General features: G+C 39.4%; 1 long non-coding RNA gene across 2 annotated transcripts in view; it reads right to left on the bottom strand.

Moving 5' to 3' along the window:
- LOC133569827 (uncharacterized) overlaps nucleotides 1–18,024 on the bottom strand; it is a 90,024-nt gene that overhangs the window by 50,643 nt on the left and 21,357 nt on the right. Inside the window, exon 1 of one of the 2 annotated variants that reach the window (XR_009809925.1) lies at nucleotides 9,207–9,456. The exons of the other annotated variant lie outside the window; for it this stretch is intronic. This is a non-coding gene — a long non-coding RNA (uncharacterized LOC133569827). Of the gene's footprint in view, nucleotides 1–9,206; nucleotides 9,457–18,024 lie in introns of those variants that run through there. 2 annotated transcript variants of the gene reach the window in all.

The raw sequence follows: 18,024 nt of genomic DNA, 5'->3' as shown, positions 1-18,024 counted from the left end.
AGAAGGCTACTACAATAGTTAAAAACTAACAAGGTGCACTTTTGTGCATGATGTCACCAACATGACGTATCAAAACAGCACTAAATTAAAGTGCACTTTTTGTACAGAACGCCACTACAATAGTTAAAAACAAATAGGGTGCATTTTTTTGCATGATGTCACCAAGATGACATATCAAAACAACACAAAATTAAAGTGCACTTTTTGTACAGAACGCCACTACAATAGTTAAAAACTAATAAGGTGCACTTTTGTGCATGTCACCAAGATGACATATCAAAACAACACTAAATTAAAGTGCACTTTTTGTACAGAACGCCACTACAATAGTTAAAAACAAATAAGGTGCACTTTTGTGCATGATGTCACCAAGATGACATATCAAAACAACACTAAATTAAAGTGCACTTTTTGTACAGAACGCTACAACAATAGTTAAAAACAAATAAAGTGCACTTTTGTGGATGATGTCACCAAGATGACATATCAAAACAACACTAAATTAAAGTGCACTTTTTTTACAGAACGCCACTATGATAGTTAAAAACAAATAAAGTGCACTTTTGTGCATGATGTCACCAAGATGATATATCAAAAAAACACTAAATTAAAGTGCACTTTTTGTACAGAACGCTACCACAATAGTTTGAAACATTTGAAGTGCACTTTTGTGCATGACGGTGTTGATCTGGAAATTTTGTTGGTGTGTCACCGAACAGAAATGTTGACATGCAGAGTTTCAAAAATTCTTCAATCTCTAGCGGGGGACTTTTCAAATGATGCTACATTAGCAGTGCTGCTACTTTTTGTAGCAACGCTTCTGCCGCATAAATGTTGAACATCTTCCCGCTTGAAGCCAAACCGCCGCCAGACGACGGATCCCGTGCTGTTTTTCTTGGTAATTAATTCTTCCTCCATTTGTTACCAGATTCGCACCTTCTTTATCTCGTATTACCACTCGCACCTCACCGTTAGCATCACAGCTAACATTGACATGTTGCACACGTGACGGATGTAAGAAGGTGCGCTTGGTTTACGTCTCTGTGAGGAGAGACAATAGAGGGAAACACATGCAGTGTAACGCCCGTAGCTAAAAGTAACTGCGTGAGAACGTATACCCGAATATCACGATATAGTCATTTTCTATATCGCACCGAGACAAACCCGCGATAAATCGACTATATCGATATATCGCCCAGCTCTATGAAATACCTTACATTTTTTCATCTTAACACTTGCTTCATCCAGTTTTTGCCTCATCCCTCACTCAAATCGTGAGTGAAAAATAGCGTTTCCTCGAAAAGTCCGAAAGAGAAAGAGATGATACGGCTTTATCTGCTCACAGACGCTACTTTGTGGTTGTCTGAGCGCACTGCATCTAGTCCGGGATAAATCAAACAACTCCCATTCCGTAACGCTTCAGTCGCTCGCAGGATTCTCACAGGAATGAGGCAACATTTGTGCAGCAAACCTTGAGTGTGTTCGAATGTAATTCACAGAGAATCCTCCAAGCGTCATTGGTAAGGCTGTCACTGGTTCGCTGTATTGTAAGCATATCGGACAATTTAGTTAATGGATATTCAACTAAATTCCCCAGATTAATCGTATATCGTACATGTTCTGTTAAATAACGTGGAAAAAAATACTACATTTAATAAAACTTCTGTTTCTAAAAAAATAAAATAGTCCTAGTGGTTTGTGTTGTGGCTTGTGCAGCCCTTTGAGACACTAGTGATTTAGGGCTCTATAAGTAAACATTGATTGATTGATTGATTGATTGATTGATTGATTGACTTGAGAAACAGCATCAAATGTAAACATTGTCACTAATTAGTTGTACATACTGTATATCACCACCACTTGCATGTTACAGCCACTAACTACTGTATTATCCCCATTACACTGCAGCAGTGATTCTCAAACCGTGGTAATTGTGCCGCTATCTCTTAATTAGCGATTAGAGTTTTATTTTCCCATATTGAAGCACAGTGTCACTGTTCACACCGTGTGTACTGTTAGGTGGCCGACAATATTAAATATTAGAGATGTCCGATAAAGGCTTTTCGATATTCTGATATTCCGAAATTGTCCAACTCTTAATTACCGATACCAATATCAACCGATACCGATACATACAGTCGTGGAATTAACTCATTATTTATGCCTGATTTTGTTGTGATGCCCCCTGGATGCAAAAACAAAGTTTTCCAAAATAAATCAACTCAAGTTATGGAAAAAAAAAAAATGCCAACATGGCACTGCCATATTTATTATTGAAGTCACAAAGTGCATTATTTTTTTTAGAAGCTTGGAATTTGGGACATGCTCTCCCTGAGAGAGCGTGAGGAGGTCGAGTTGGGGGGTGTTGAGGTGATGGTTTGTATATTTTAGCGTCCCGGAAGAGTTAGTGCTGCAAGGGTATCTGGGAATTTCATCTGTTGTGTTTATGGTGCGGATGTTCTCCCGAAATGTGTTTGTCATTCTTGTTTGGTGAGGGTTCACAGTGTGGCGCATATTTGTAGCAGTGTTAAAGGCCTACTGAAATGAGATCTTCTTATTTAAATGGGAATAGCAGGTCCATTCTATGTGTCATACTTGAATATTTCGCAATATTGCCAGATTTTTGCTGAAAGGATTTAGTAGAGAACATCGACGATAAAGTTTGCAACTTTTGGTGGCTAATAGAAAAGCCCTGCCTTTACCGGAAGTATGTGTGCGTGACGTCACGAGTTGCAGGGCTCCATGCATATTCACATTGTTTATAATGGGAGCCACCAGCAGTAAGAGCAATTCGGACCGAGAAAGCGACAATTTCCCCATTAATTTGAGCAAGGATGAAAGATTTGTGAATTACGATATTGATAGTGAAGGACTAGGAAAAAAAAAAAAAAGACAGGGCAGTGGGAGCGTTTCAGATGTAATTAGACACATTTACTAGAAACATTCTGGAAGATCCCTTATCTGCTCATTGTTTTAATAGTGTTTTAGTGAGATTTTAAAGATTGTAAAGACATACCTCGAGGTCGGATGGCTGCGGTGAACACGCAGCGTCTCAGAGAGAAGACGAGGAGCCAAGCTCACAGCTGCCTTTTTTGACAGCTCCTGCAGGATGACGAATAATCCACTGATGTCTCCGGTAAGATATATATCACAATTTCCCCATTCAAAACATGCTGGTTGACGTAGAGAAAACATGTTCGCTTGACCGCTCTGCTTCACAACAAACAAAGAAACATCGGCTGTGTTTCGGTGCTAAAGACAGCTGCAATCCACCGCTTTCCACCAACAGCATTCTTCTTTATAGTCTCCATTATTAAATGAACAAATTGCAAAAGATTCAGCAACACAGATGTCCAAAATACTGTGTAATTATGTGGTTAAAGCAGACGACTTTTAGCCGCGAGTGGCGCAGCGCTAATATTTCCTGACGGTCCCTGACGTCACGCATACGCATCATCATTCCGCGACATTTTCAACAAGAAACTTGCGGGAAATTTAAAATTGCAATTTAGTAAACTAAAAAGGCCGTATTGGCATGTGTTGCAATTTTAAGATTCCATCATTGATATATAAACTATCAGACTACGTGGTCGGTAGTAGTGGGTTTCAGTAGGCCTTTAAAGTTGTTTATACGGCCACCCTCAGTGTGACCTGTATGGCTGTTGACCAAGTACGCCTTGCATTCGCTTGTGTGTGTGAAAAGCTGTGGATATTATGTGACTGGGCCAGCAGCTCTTTTATTGTCGGTATTTACTTCTCCCTATGTCCGTGTACACAGTGGCGTTTATAAAGTTATACATTGTACTTTTTGAAACCGATACCGATAATTTTGAAACCGATACCGATAATTTCCAATATCACATTTTAAAGCATTTATCGGCGGACAATATCGGCAGTCCGACATTATCGGACGTCTCTATTAAATATACTTGTTAAATAAAAGGTCCGCCTTCTTTTTAATGTATACTTAGGCCTACTGTGGTACTGTATGTCAATGATGGTCATTATGGTGGTGCTTGGAGAGCAAGTTTTATCTTTTCTGAGCGGGTACTTGATGGAAAAAAGCACTAAAGCACGGATGTCAAACTGGTTTTCGTTGAGGGCCACATGGCAGTTATGGCTATTTATACATTATTCACTGTGACAGTGAATAATGTATACATTTGCCTCTGGATTTAATTTTTAATCATATACATTGTTTTAGCTAGACTGTCGATTTTACAGTAAAACTTAAAATTTACAAAATGTTACTGTAAATTGGTGTTTTTTTTTATTTTTTACGGTAAATGGAAAAACCCTACCACTGTTTTTTTGGAGGGGGGTATTCACGGAAAAAGCTGGCCAGCTTTGTTGCCAGAATTTTTGTGTTGAATTAACATTGGTTTTTACAACATTATATTGTTCATGGAAAAACCAAACAAGTTCTTTTTTTTTTTTAGTCTGGCAACTTAGCTGACAGTTTTTCTACCGTAAAAAACAAATGTAGCGTTTTTCCAGTTACAGTAATACACCATTAAACACAACAACCGTAGATTTTACAGTCAAAAAAGCTCAGGCAACAGAATTTTAACGCAAAAAACAGTCGTCGTTTTTTCAATTTACGGAAATATGCTGTTTTCGATTGATTGATTGATTGATTGAAACTTTTATTAGTAGATTGCACAGTACAGTACATATTCCGTACAACTGACCACTAAATGGTAACACCCCAATATGTTTTTCAACTTGTTTAAGTCGGGGTGCATGTAACGTGACAAACAATATGACATTTATTGTTATTTTTTATTAATTTGATGGGTAGTTTGCTGTAAAGTTAAATGTAAAGTTAAGTATTTTCATTAAGACAAAAACATGTTTGGAAAGCATGATAATATACTGTAATATTTGTTGCAATACTATTCAAGTTTAATAAAAAGGTATGCAATTTCAAGCAGTAAGTATATTTTTTCTGTCAAAATGAAAAAATTATATTGCCAAAAGTATTTGGCCGCCCATCCAAATGTTCAGAATAAGATGTTCTAATCACTTGGTGTTCTCTGGCGAGTCTGGGTTCGGAGGTTGCCAGGAGAACGGTACAATTCGGACTGCATTGTGCCGAGCGTGACATTTGGTAGAGGAGGAATTATTGTGTGGGTTTGTTTATCAGGAGTTGGGCTTGGCCCCTTTAGTTCGAGTAAAAGGAACTGTGAATGCTCCAGTTTACCAAAACATTTCAACATGACTGCGCACCAGTGTACAAAGCAACGTCCATAAAGACATGAATGACAGAGTCTAGTGTGGATGAATTTGACTGGCCTGCACAGAGTCCTGACCTGAACCCGATAGCACACCTTTGGGATGAATTAGAACGGCGACTGAGAGCCAGGCATTTCTCGACCAACATCAGTGTGTGACCTCACCAATGCGCTTTTGGAAGAATGGTGGAAAATATCCTATGAACACGCTCCGCAACCTTGTGGACAGCCTTCCCAGAAGAGCTGAAGCTGTAATAGCCGCAAAACGTGGAACTACAATCATATTGAACTACATGGGTTAGGAATTGGATGGCACTTCGAGGGCCCGATCCGATTATGTTTGACACCTCTGCACTAGAGCATACTTTTATTTTGAAATTATGCTTTGATCTTAAAACCTTGATCATGAATTAGCAATTACCGCCAATTAATTGACGGTTTCTAAAACTCTGGCTGTATTTTCACAAGAACATTGGTATCACTGACACCACTTTGAACTTACAGTAGCAAACATCAGCAAAGCAAATATGTTAATAACAGTGTCAGCGTTTGCTAAATTATTCAGCCTTATCTAAGAGTAATGTTTGCCTTTAGCTTTAGCAATTCCTTGAGGAAGAGACGAATCATCGATCATTTTCTGTAACTCAATAACTGGTTCCAGCCCGAGTTAGTGTTATTAGCGTTGTCGCAAAGCTCTCTGAAATGCATCAACAGAATTAATCTCCACCTAGAATTGCCTGGACCGCCGCTGATAGCCGATAGCAGTCTCGTTAGCAATAATTGGCGCCGAGTCTCGTTAATCCTGCCGTTGTCCCGCTGTTGCTCACGGCAAAGGCTCACCGATGTGTGTTATTGATGAAGCAGGAGTTCGGGCATACTTGCCAACCTTGAGACCTCAAAATTTGGGAGATGGGGGGTTCAGGTGGGCGGGGCGGGGCGGGCAAGGGGTTAGGGTTAAGGGGGGAAGAGTTTATGTATAGCTCGAATTCACTAAAATTCAAGTATCTCTTTTATATACATATATATATATATATATATATTTTTTTTTTTTTAAAGCAATTTTTTAATCTTATCAGGTGGAATTATTTCCCATTCTTACTTGATATACAGCGTAAGTTGTGGTATTTTAGGCTTCATATTGCGCCACACATTTTCAATGGGAGACAGGTCTGGATTACAGGCAGGCCAGTGTAGTACCCACACTTTTTTTTTTACTATGAAACCACACTGTTTTAACACGTGGCTTGGCATTGGCATTGTCTTGCTGACATAAGCAGGGGCGTCCATTATAATGTTGCTTGGATGGCAACATATTGTGCTTCAAAACCTTTATGTACCTTTCAGCATTAATGGTGCATTCACAGATGTTTAAGTTGCCCATGCCTTGGGCACTTATATATATATATATATATGTATCTGCGATGAGGTGGAAACTTGTCCAGGGTGTACTCCGCCTTCCACCCGAGTGTAGCTGAGATAGGCACCATCTCCCCCCGCAACCCCAAAGGGAATAAGCGGTAGAAAATGGATGGAGATATATATATATATATATATATATATATATATATATATATATATGTGTATGTATATAGAGGAAATACTTAAATTTCATATACACACACACACAACACTCCTCTCTACTTGTTGTATTTGAAAGTGCAATGCTTTGCAGCCAGTAGCACAGCCTTTGAAGGAGCATAGGTATGGGCAGCATCTGTGACATTTAATTTACAGGGAAAGATTGAGTTTAGGGTTGAATTGTCCATCCTTGTTCTATTCTCTGTCACTCTCTTGTTTTGGACATTACTAATTGCCGTAGTTTTGAAGCAATGCATGATGGGATTCCGGTTGTTGATTTGTGCAGTCCTTTGAGACATTTGTGATTTGGGGCTATATAAATAAACATTGATTGATTGATTGATTGATGATTGGTTGTTGTGGTGTCAGTGTATTAACGTGCCGGCTGGAATAAACACACGCTGAGAAATAGCTCCGTGCCTGCCTACTTTACGGGTTATAGATAAAACTATGGATAACGGAGACATATATAATAGTCTCCTTCCTGTTGTGTGTGCAGTTGTGCACTCTCCAAAAGCCGTAGATGTTTTAACGTGACTGGGTTGGCACGCTATTTGTATGGAGGAAAAGTGGACGTGACGACAGGATAATCGGCTGGAAATCAAGAGAAATTGGATAGAATTATTGTCCCGGGAGAGGCACTGAAATTCGGGAGTCTCCCGGAAAATTCGGGAGGGTTGGCAAGTATGAGTTAGGGATGAAGTGCGTTTTTCTCTGACAAAAGTAGGCTGACCATATTGTGAAATCCCAAAAAGAGGACATATATGCGTGCCAAGGTCGGGACTAGGTGTAAATTTGCCAATGATACTCGAACTAGGTTTAGAAACAATATATTTATTTAAATAAAGCATTTTTTCTCCTTTGTTGACACCAGTGTTGGGAACCCACAGTTAATTTTTAGGGTCTCACTTTTTTGTAAGCGTTTTGAAAAAAAATGATAAACGTATACATTATCCTGTTATATCTCACATTCTATATTGTGTTTTAGGAAAAGGTTGTCATAAATGTTACTTAATTCATTAAGAAAAAAAATTAAAAAAATTAAAGAAATTATATGCATATGAACTTTACCACTGCTGGTAGTTCTTTCTATGTTTTTATTTAATAAGTTGTAGGTGTTTTTATTTCAGTATAAAAGTGTAAAAAGTGTTTTGCTTGGGTCATGAAATGATGATAATGGTGTGCCAGGGCATACATACACTTTATATTTAACGCTTAAATCTATGGAGTCTACATCAACTTCAGATCTATCCCTCATTTCAAAATGTTTTAGCTTTTTTATGTTGTTTTTTTGTTTGTTTGTTTGTTTTCCACCGTTTTTTTTGTCAAACTAAACTATGTTTCTTAATGGCAAACACAATAAATATGCAAAATCTTCCACCAAAAATATTTTCAAAGTGGAATATTTGATGTGAAGTAATCGGAACCTTAGGTCAATAATTCATATAAAAAAACATTGATTTTGATTCAACATTATGTTTTGAGCAATGATAGTTTGAAAGAAAAAAAAAACAGCTTTGTTTTAATTGTCAACATTGCAGCTTTTTTAAATAACATTTCACCTGTAAGCTTTTTTTGATTTCACTTTTGTTATGTTTTGTTTATTTTAATAGTATTATTAGAATGTGCCGTGGGCCTTTAAAAAATTAGCTGTGGGCCGCAAATGGCCTCCGGACCCCACTTTTGACACCCCTGCTATAGATAATCAAAAATTAAATCTGATGGCCCTGCGATGAGGTTGCGACTTGTCCAGGGTGTACTCCGCCTTCCGCCCGATTGTAGCTGAGATAGGCGCCAGCGCCCCCCGCGACCCCGAAAGGGAATAAGCGGTAGAAAAATGGATGGATGGATGAAAAATCTATCGTTTTAAAGCAGAGCCTGGAGACACGTGCGCCTTTATCATAACTCTCTCGCTCTCTCTGACTCTGCCCCTCCCTCACGAATGCTGCTGCATGAAAACCTTCACAATTTTTTTTTTTTTTTTTAACCCCTTCTTAACCCTGAACGGACATTTGAGGCATTTAAGAAACTCCGCCCGGACACCCCGGACAGTCCCGCCAAAGAGGACATGTCGGGGGAAAGAGAGGACATATGTTCAGTCTCGACCAGGGGTCGGCAACCCAAAATGTTGAAAGAGCCATATTGGACCAAATATACAAAAACAAATCTGTCTGGAGCCGCAAAAAATAAAGCCATATTACATACAGGTAGTGTGTCATGAGATATAAATTTATATAAGAGGACTTAAAGGAAACTAAATGAGCTCATAATGATGCAATATGTACATACAGCTAGCCTAAATAGCATGATAGCATCGATTAGCTTGCAGTCATTCAGTGACCGAATATGTCTGATTAGCACTCCACACAAGACAATAACATCAACAAAACTCACCTTTCTGCATTCACGCACAGCTTTAAAAGTTCGGTGGACAAAATGAGACGGAAAAAGAAGTGGCATAAAACACGTCCTAGAAAGTCGGAAAAAGTTGTACATGTAAACAAATCACGGTGCGTTCAAGGACCGCCAAAATTTGTAGGACAAAACGGCGCTCGCCAAATACTCGAATCAGTGAAGCATGTTTAATGTAAACAGTGTGCTTTATAACAATTAGAGAGGTTTGTGTCATATTTGTCCTCCTACAGAAACCATATTAAAAAACAAAAAATGTATTTTTTTTTTTTACTTAATTTTTTTCCATTTTTCATACATTTTTGAAAAAGCTCCAGGGAGCCACTAGGGCGGCGCTAAAGACCCCCGGTGTAGACAAAAGTGGATCAACTTGATTTTCACTGTGAAAATAGCTACAATTAGCCGCAGTGTTGTTATTAGTGAAATATCTTTATCGATTGCCACAACATAATAGCTTTGTCTTGTTATATTCTTATTTTACTGTTATATTGTTATTCCCATTGTTTTTATTCTTTTTGTAATATTTCTCTATTTTGTTTCCTTTTAAACACCCATTATTTACGTTTTACTTTTTTTTAAATTGATCTCAACTCTGTACACTGCTGCTGGAATTTTAATTTTCCTGAAGGAACTCTCCTGAAGGAATCAATAAAGTACTATCTATCTATCTATCTATCTATCTAAAAAAAAGACAAATACTGCACTGTAATAAAACCCCCCCCCCCCAAAAAAAACCAAAAACTGTGAAGTTGGCATGTTGTGTAAATGGTGAATAAAAACAGAACACAATGATTTGCAAATCCTTTTCAACTTACATTCTATTGAATAGAATGCAAAGACAAGATATTTAATGTTGATTTTTTTTTTTTGCAAGTAATTATTAACTTAGAATTTAATTGCAGCAACACATTGCAAAACATTTGGCACAGGTGCATTTTCACCACTGTGTTACATGGCCTTTCCTTTTAACAACACTCAGTAAACGTTTCGGAACTGAGGAGACTAATTTTTGAAGCTTTTCAGGTGGAATTATTCCCCATTCTTCCTTGATGTACAGCTTAAGTTGTGGTATTTTAGGCTTCATATTGCACCACACATTTTCAATGGGACACAGGTCTGGATTACAGGCAGGCCAGTAACACATGGCTTGGCATTGTCTAGTTTAAATAAGCAGGGGCGTCCATGATAACGTTGCTCGGATGGCAACATATGTTGCTCCAAAACCTGCATGTACCTTTCAGCATTATTGGTGCCTTCACAGATGTGTAAGTTATCCATGCCTTGGGCACTAATGCACCCCATACTATCACAGATGCTGGCTTTTAAACTTTGGACTTATAACAATCCGGATGGTTTTTTTCCTCTATGTTCTGGAGGACACGACGTCCACAGTTTCCCAAAAAAATTTGGAATTTGGACTCGTCAGACCACAGAACACCTTTCCAATTTGCATCAGTCCATCTTAGATGAGATCGGGGCCAGCGAAGCCGGTGGCGTTTCTGGGTGTTGTTGATAAAGGGCTTTGGCTTTGCAAAGTACAGTTTTAACTTGCACTTACCCAACCGTGGTTACTGACAGTGGTTTTCTGAAGTGTGATTATCTATTAGCAGGATTCCGAGTCCGAAAATGTTGGATTCTGTGTGAAATGCACGGATGAATAAAGACACAATGTCCACTGTGCTCTGTGTAAAAGCCACATAGGGCAAATAAATGCAGGTTTCACTGAACGGTTGCGGTAAAGTGCGAGCGAAGCCTGAGAATTAGGGAATTGTGTAAGACTTGGAGACTTTAGCCTCTTTCACACAGATATCATATGTTTATTCCCCTGTCCATTTCACACAGAACCCAAGTTTCTTATACAGCGACCTTACAACACGTACCCGCATCTGGTATGACGTTAATATACAGTAAGTCTGGATAACGGTGGTTTTTGCCTCATTCCTGTGAGAATCCTGCGTGCGACTGTAGCATTAAGGAGTGGGACTAACCAGGACTAGCTGCAATGTGCTCAAACAACCACCAGGTAGCACCTGTGAGCAGATAATACGGTATCATCTCTTTCTTTTTCCGACTTAACTCACGCTTTAAGCGAGCGATGAGGCAAAAACTAATCCAGACCTCCCAGAGCCGAGCCCACATTTGTTCAACGGTGCCTTTCCCACAGCACCACGCAAATCGGGATATTGATGGTGTGCGCTTTCACACAGCAACCGCCCCTGTTACCTACTCCGAAGCTGTAAAATGGCCAGGTTGATCTTGTCCCCTACATTCCAAGACGGCTTTTAAAGAGACTTGGGACTTTCCAAAGAACCGAAGAGCACTCAGAACTTGGACACAGTAAGACTGTGGCACATTTTTGCAGCTTTTGCCTTAAGCGTGCGCACTGTGACGTACAAAGAATGTTCGGTATAATGTTCTTTTCGATGTCGTCCTGTTTTTATTTGTTTTCATGAACTTGTTGGAAATGTGACTGCTGCTCTGCTCTTGTGCTGAAAACTATTCAATGATGAAAAATTAAAAAATTAAAAAGAATCACCTGTTTGTGCGATTTTTTTAATTTGAATTTCCAAAATGTCTATTTTTGTTTTCACATAAGTGGCATTAGTTGAGTGAATGCCATCCATCCATCCATCCATTTTCTAACGCTTATCCTTGGTCGGGTCACGGGGGCAGCAGCCTAAGCAAGGAAGCCCAGACTTCCCTCACCCCAGTGACTTCGTCCAGCTCCTCCCGGGGGATCTCGAGGCGTTCCCAGGCCAGCCGGGAGACATAGTCTTCCCAACGTGTCCTTGGTCTTCCCTGTGGCCTCCTCCCTAGGGAGGCGTTCGGGTGGCATCCTGAGCTTGTGTTCCCTTTTGTTTTCATGTGTTTTTTTTTGCCTTCTGGTTGGGGACCCTTTGGGACTGTGTGACAAGGGGTGGCACTTTCGTGACATCTGCGGTCCTTTTTTTTTGTGAACTTATGGATCTGCCTCCATGGCCATGGAGACCAGGTGCTGGGTTTCTGCTACACCGTTTGGAGAGACCGGAGGAGAGGCGGATGAAGAGACATGGCTGCGGGACGGATGGGCTTATCAGTGTCTTGGCTAATTTGTATTGCACCATATGTCGCGGCGAGACATCTGCGTTTAAAGAACTCCGGCTTATTAGTGATTCCCAGAGCCCAAAAAAAGTCTGCGGGCTATAGAACGTTTTCTATTCGGGCTCCAGTACTATGGAATGCCCTCCCGGTAACAGTTAGAGATGCTACCTCAGTAAGTCCTATCTTAAAACTCATTTATACACTCTAGCCTTTAAATAGACCCCCTTTTTAGACCAGTTGATCTGCCGTTTCTTTTCTGCTCTGCCCCCCTCTCCCTTGTGGGGGCGGTGGGATGAAGTGCTGGCTGTCCACAGACGGGACCCGGGGGGGCGGGGGGGGGGACCGCTCGCCTGTGCATGGGTTGGGGACATCTCTGCCCTGCTGACCCGTCTCCGCTCTGGATGTTCTCCTGCTGGCCCCACTATGGACTGGACTCTTACTACTATGTTAGATCCACTATGGACTGAACTCTCACTATAATGTTAGATCCACTATGGAAAGGACTTTCACAATATTATGCGAGACCCACTCGACGTCCATAAGAGGGGCGGGTCCCCCACATCTGCGGTCCTCTCCAAGGTTTCTCATTGTTATCCCATTGGGTTGAGTTTTTCCTTGCCCTGATGTGGGATCTGAGCCGAGGATGTCGTTGTTGCTTGTGCAGCCATTTTGAGACAGTTATGATTTAGGGCTATATAAATAAACATTGATTGATTGATTGAAGTGAAGTATATTTATATAGCACTTTCCTCTACTGACTCCAAAAACTTTACATAGTGAAACCCATTATTTAAGTTACATTTAAAGGCCTACTGAAACCCACTACTAGCGACCACGCAGTCTGATAGTTTATATATCAATGAGGAAATATTAACATTGCGACACATGCCAATACGGCCTTTTTAGTTTACTAAATTGCAATTTTAAATTTCCCACAAAGTATCCTGTTGAAAACGTCGGTATGATGGCGCGTGCGCGTGACTGGACATGTTCTTCCAGCACGGATCACGGCTAAAAGTCTTCTGCTTTAATCGCATAACTACACAGTATTCTGGACATCTGTGTTGCTGACTCTTTTGCAATTTGTTCAATTAATACTGGAGACGTCAAAGAAGAAAGATGTAGGTGGGAAATGGTGTATTGCAGCTTCCTTTAGCAACACAAACACAGCCGGTGTTTCCTTGTTTAAAATTCCCGAAGGTGAAGCTTTACTATGGAACAAATTTCAAGCGAACATGGTTCCCGACCACAGTCGGCTCTTACCGTAGACATGAGCGGAGCTCGCGTCCTCCTGCAGCTAAGGACTCTCTTACCTCCTCCCACCGGAGACACTGGCGGTCACCACACCCGTGGCCACACCCCTCGACTTTCAGGTACCATATAATCTCACTAAAACACAATAAGCAGATAAGGGATTTTCCAGAATTATCCTAGTAAATGTGTCTAATAACATCTGAATCGCTCCCATTGCACTTTTTTTTTCTAGTCCTTCACTCTCACTATCCTCATCCACAAATCTTTCATCCTCGCTCAAATTAATGGGGAAATTGTCGCTTTCTCGGTCCGAATCGCTCTCGCTGCTGGTGGCCATGATTGTAAACAACGTGAGGATGTGAGGAGCTCCACAACCAGTGACGTCACGCGCACATCGTCTGCTACTTCTGGTACAGGCAAGGCTTTTTTATTAGCGACCAAAAGTTGCGAACTTTATCGTCGATGTTTTGCACTAAATCCTCTCAGCAAAAATATGGCAATATCGCGAAATGTTCAAGTATGACATAGAATGGACCTGCTATCCCCGTTTAAATAAGAAAGTCTCATTGCAGTAGGCCTTTAAACCAGTGTGGGTGGAACTGGGAGCAGGTGGGTAAAGTGTCTTGCCCAAGGACACGACGACAGTGACTCGAATGGCGGAAACGGGGATCGAACCTGGAACCCTGAAGTTGCTGGCACGGCAGCAAGGAAGTGCTGAATCCCCACGGTGATCAGGAACTTGTTCTTTATCCATTTCCGACATTTCATTAAAGGTAACTAAATACCCGCCCAGGACTTGTTGAGCAGAATGAAAAAATTGAAAGTTTCATTGAACGTTTTTTTTTTTTCGCCAACTGACAAGAGCTACAGGCAAAATAAGGGCAAAAGATTCATCTTTTCATTAACAGCGGAAAAAGATAATAGTACTCTGCTGTTGTGCTTGAGGATGATTAAAAAATGCGGCCTCGTTCATTTAGGCTCATTGATTCCGACTAATTAAATACTCCATTGAGACGAAGAGCAGAGTTTTTCTCCAATTTCCGGGCTATTACGGGTTTTTTTTAAAAAGTAATTGAAGGAAAGTCCACTCCGTGCAGGGACAAAGACTGAGGGGAAAAGAGAGAATAAACACATCACCAGAACATCTCGTCCAAGCATCCCAGATCAGCACTTTGATCAAATTAACTCCGTTTGCTTGATCCCAGAGACAAATATAAGTCCTTTAAATAGTTCTGTTATTTGCTTTCATTCCTGGAATGATTCTCAGAGGGCTTACAAAACCCTCTTCTAGGCCATTAGCTGAAATTCTGTCAAACAATGTCCGAGTTCATCTTCAGTGACAAAAAACACCTTTTTTTTTCCAGGAGCCCTGGAGACATAGTCACTCAAACACACTTCAAATGTCAGCGGAAGGCACTCAGACCCGCGCCGAGACAAAAAGCGAAACATGGAGGACGACGTGGTTGGCGACAGAGTGCTGGCAACTCATCTGCGTAAAAGCACCCAAACAGAGTGACTGCTGAAAGACATGTGGGCTAAAACAATCTGCCTCAGCTCTTAGTGAAATGCAGTTTTTTTTCTTTTAAGTGGCGATTCTTTCGACAATATGATTCCAGATACCTGGAGCTTAAAAAACAGAATTACATACAGAACCCAAAACCAGTGAAGTTGGCACGTTGCGTAAATTGTGAATAAAAACAGAATACAATGATTTGCAAACACTTTTCAACTTATATTCAATTGAATAGACTGCAAAGACAAGATATTTAACGTTCAAACTGAGATACTTTTTATTTTTCTTTGCTAATACTCATTAGCGTAGAATTTAATCGCAGCAACACATTGCAAAAAAAGGTGGCACAGGTGCATTTTTACCAATGTGTTTAGAAATGTCCGATAATGGCTTTTTTGCTGATATCCAATATTGTCCAACTCTTAATTACCGATTCCGATATTAACCGATACCGATATATACAGTCGCGTGATTATTATCATTATTTTTTCATTTTATTTTTTTTGACATTCAGCATCAGACATTCCTATCCATTACATTATATTCACATACATCATACAGTATATCTGTTGTCTGCCCTGAATGTCGAAATATTTTTTGTCTATATCCCAACCATACCCCCCCCCCAAAAAGAAACAGCAAAAAAAACAAAGTAGTATCTACAAATACATCAATTAAAAAATAAATAAATAAATAATAATACATTAATAATGATAGTAAACAGAAATAAAATAAAAAAATATAAACAGATACATACATACCTACACACATATATATATATATACATACATATATACACATATTTATATATATACACACACACACACACAAACACATTATATATAGACACACATATATATATATATAAACATATTTATACACACACACACACACACACACATATACATATATATATATATATATATATATATATATATATATATATATATATATATATACACACAATCTTCTTTTTTTTTTTAAGCAGTACAATCTCTAATCGAAAAATTTAAAAATTTGGAAGTTCATCTTGTATTTGACATTGTTTATAGCAGTGGTCCCCAACCACCGGGCCGCGGACCGGTACTGGGCCGTGGCCCGATTGGTACCAGGCCACAGAAGAATTTTTTATTAAAAAAAAAAAAAAAAAAAAAAAAAATATATATATATATATATTTTTTTTTTTTTATTAAATCAACATAAAAAACACAATATACACTTACAAATAGTGCACCAACCACAAAAACTCCCTTTTCATGACAAAAACGTCTCTTTTTAATGACAAAGAAGAAAAAAAAAAGAAAAAGAAAAAGAAAGGACACCCCCCCGGGCCGCGGGACAAATTATTAAGCGTTGACCGGTCCGCGGATACAAAAAGGTTGAGGACCACTGGTTTATAGGGTTAGGCAACATTTGAGATTTATGAATGTACAACTGTTTGTTTTGTTTATTTTGTTGACCACTGACCGAAGTAGGGCTGGGCGATATGGCCTTTTCTTAATATCTCAATATTTTTAGGCCATGTCACGATACACGATATATATCTCGATAATTTGCCTTAGCCCTGACTGAACACTTGATGCATATAATCACACCAGATTAATGATTCTACGTGTGTACATTAAAACATTCTTGTTCATACTGCATTAATTTATGCTACTTTTAAACTTTCAAGACATTTTAAAACAAGCTATTAGTGCTTTTTTGTGCATGATGTACATCTAAGAAGGACAGCTCCAGACTTGAGAAACTGATCAGGCGGGCCGGTTCTACAATGGGAATGAAACTGGACACACTGGTGACGGTGGCAGAGAAGAGGACTGTTGACAAACTAGTGAACATCCTGGATGATGGCAGTCACCCTCTGCATAGCGTTATCAGTAGCCAGAGGAGCCTGTTCAGTTCTAGACTGCTTCATCCCAAGTGCAGGACTAATAGACTCAAAAACTCCTTTGTCCCACACGCCATTAGACTGTACAACTCCTCTCTGGGGCGGGGGGCGGGGGGTACTAGGATGACAGCGGATGCAAAACAATAACAGTGCAATATGTTTTCATAACATGGTCACTACTGCCTACTTTGTCTTGTTATATTCTTATTTTACTGTTATATTTTTATTCCCATTGTTGCTTTTTAGTTTTTATTCTTATTGTAATATTTCTCTATTTTGTTTCCATTTAAACCCCCATTATTTACTTTTTACTTTTATTTAAATTGATCTCAACTCTGTACACTGCTGCTGGAATTTTAATTTTCCTGAAGGAACTCTCCTGAAGGAATCAATAAAGTACTATCTATCTATATATCTACTAAGATGACACATCAAAACAACACTAAATTAAAGTGCACTTTTTGTACAGAACGCCACTACAATAAATTAAAACAAATAAAGTGCAGTTTTGTGCATGATGTCACACAATATATTTACATCCATTTTCTACTGCTTGTCTCTTTTGAGGTCGCGGGGGTATAATTGTCAAATAAAAATGAGCTGCATAATAAGACATGAAATCGCTATAGAATAGTAGGTTACTGCGGACAATATCTCCTTATGTTGTTGACTATTTTTTTCATACGGTTTTGATGTGGAAATGGTTGCCTCGGCATTTTGTTGGTGTGGCACCGAACAGAGATGTTGACATGCGGAGTTTCAAGCACTCTTTGTTCTCTTGTCATGATCCATAATACGGATCATGTTTTGTGTGTGTTTTGGACTCCTTTAGTTCCTGTTTGAGTACCTCCTGAGTTTAGTGAATTGATTAACGTGGACACCTACTTAAACAAGTTGAAAAACTTATTGGGGTGTTACCATTTAGTGGTCAATTGTACAGAATATGTACTGAACTGTACAATATACTAATAAAAGTTTCAATCAATCAATCAATCAATCAATCAATCGTCACCATGGTTACTTATGATTTTCACCTGCCTCTGTTGCTCGGGACACTCACC

Source organism: Nerophis ophidion, linkage group LG15 (assembly GCF_033978795.1).
Source record: "Nerophis ophidion isolate RoL-2023_Sa linkage group LG15, RoL_Noph_v1.0, whole genome shotgun sequence".
Taxonomy (NCBI): domain Eukaryota; kingdom Metazoa; phylum Chordata; class Actinopteri; order Syngnathiformes; family Syngnathidae; genus Nerophis; species Nerophis ophidion.
This window is presented reverse-complemented; position numbering and strand designations above follow the sequence as displayed.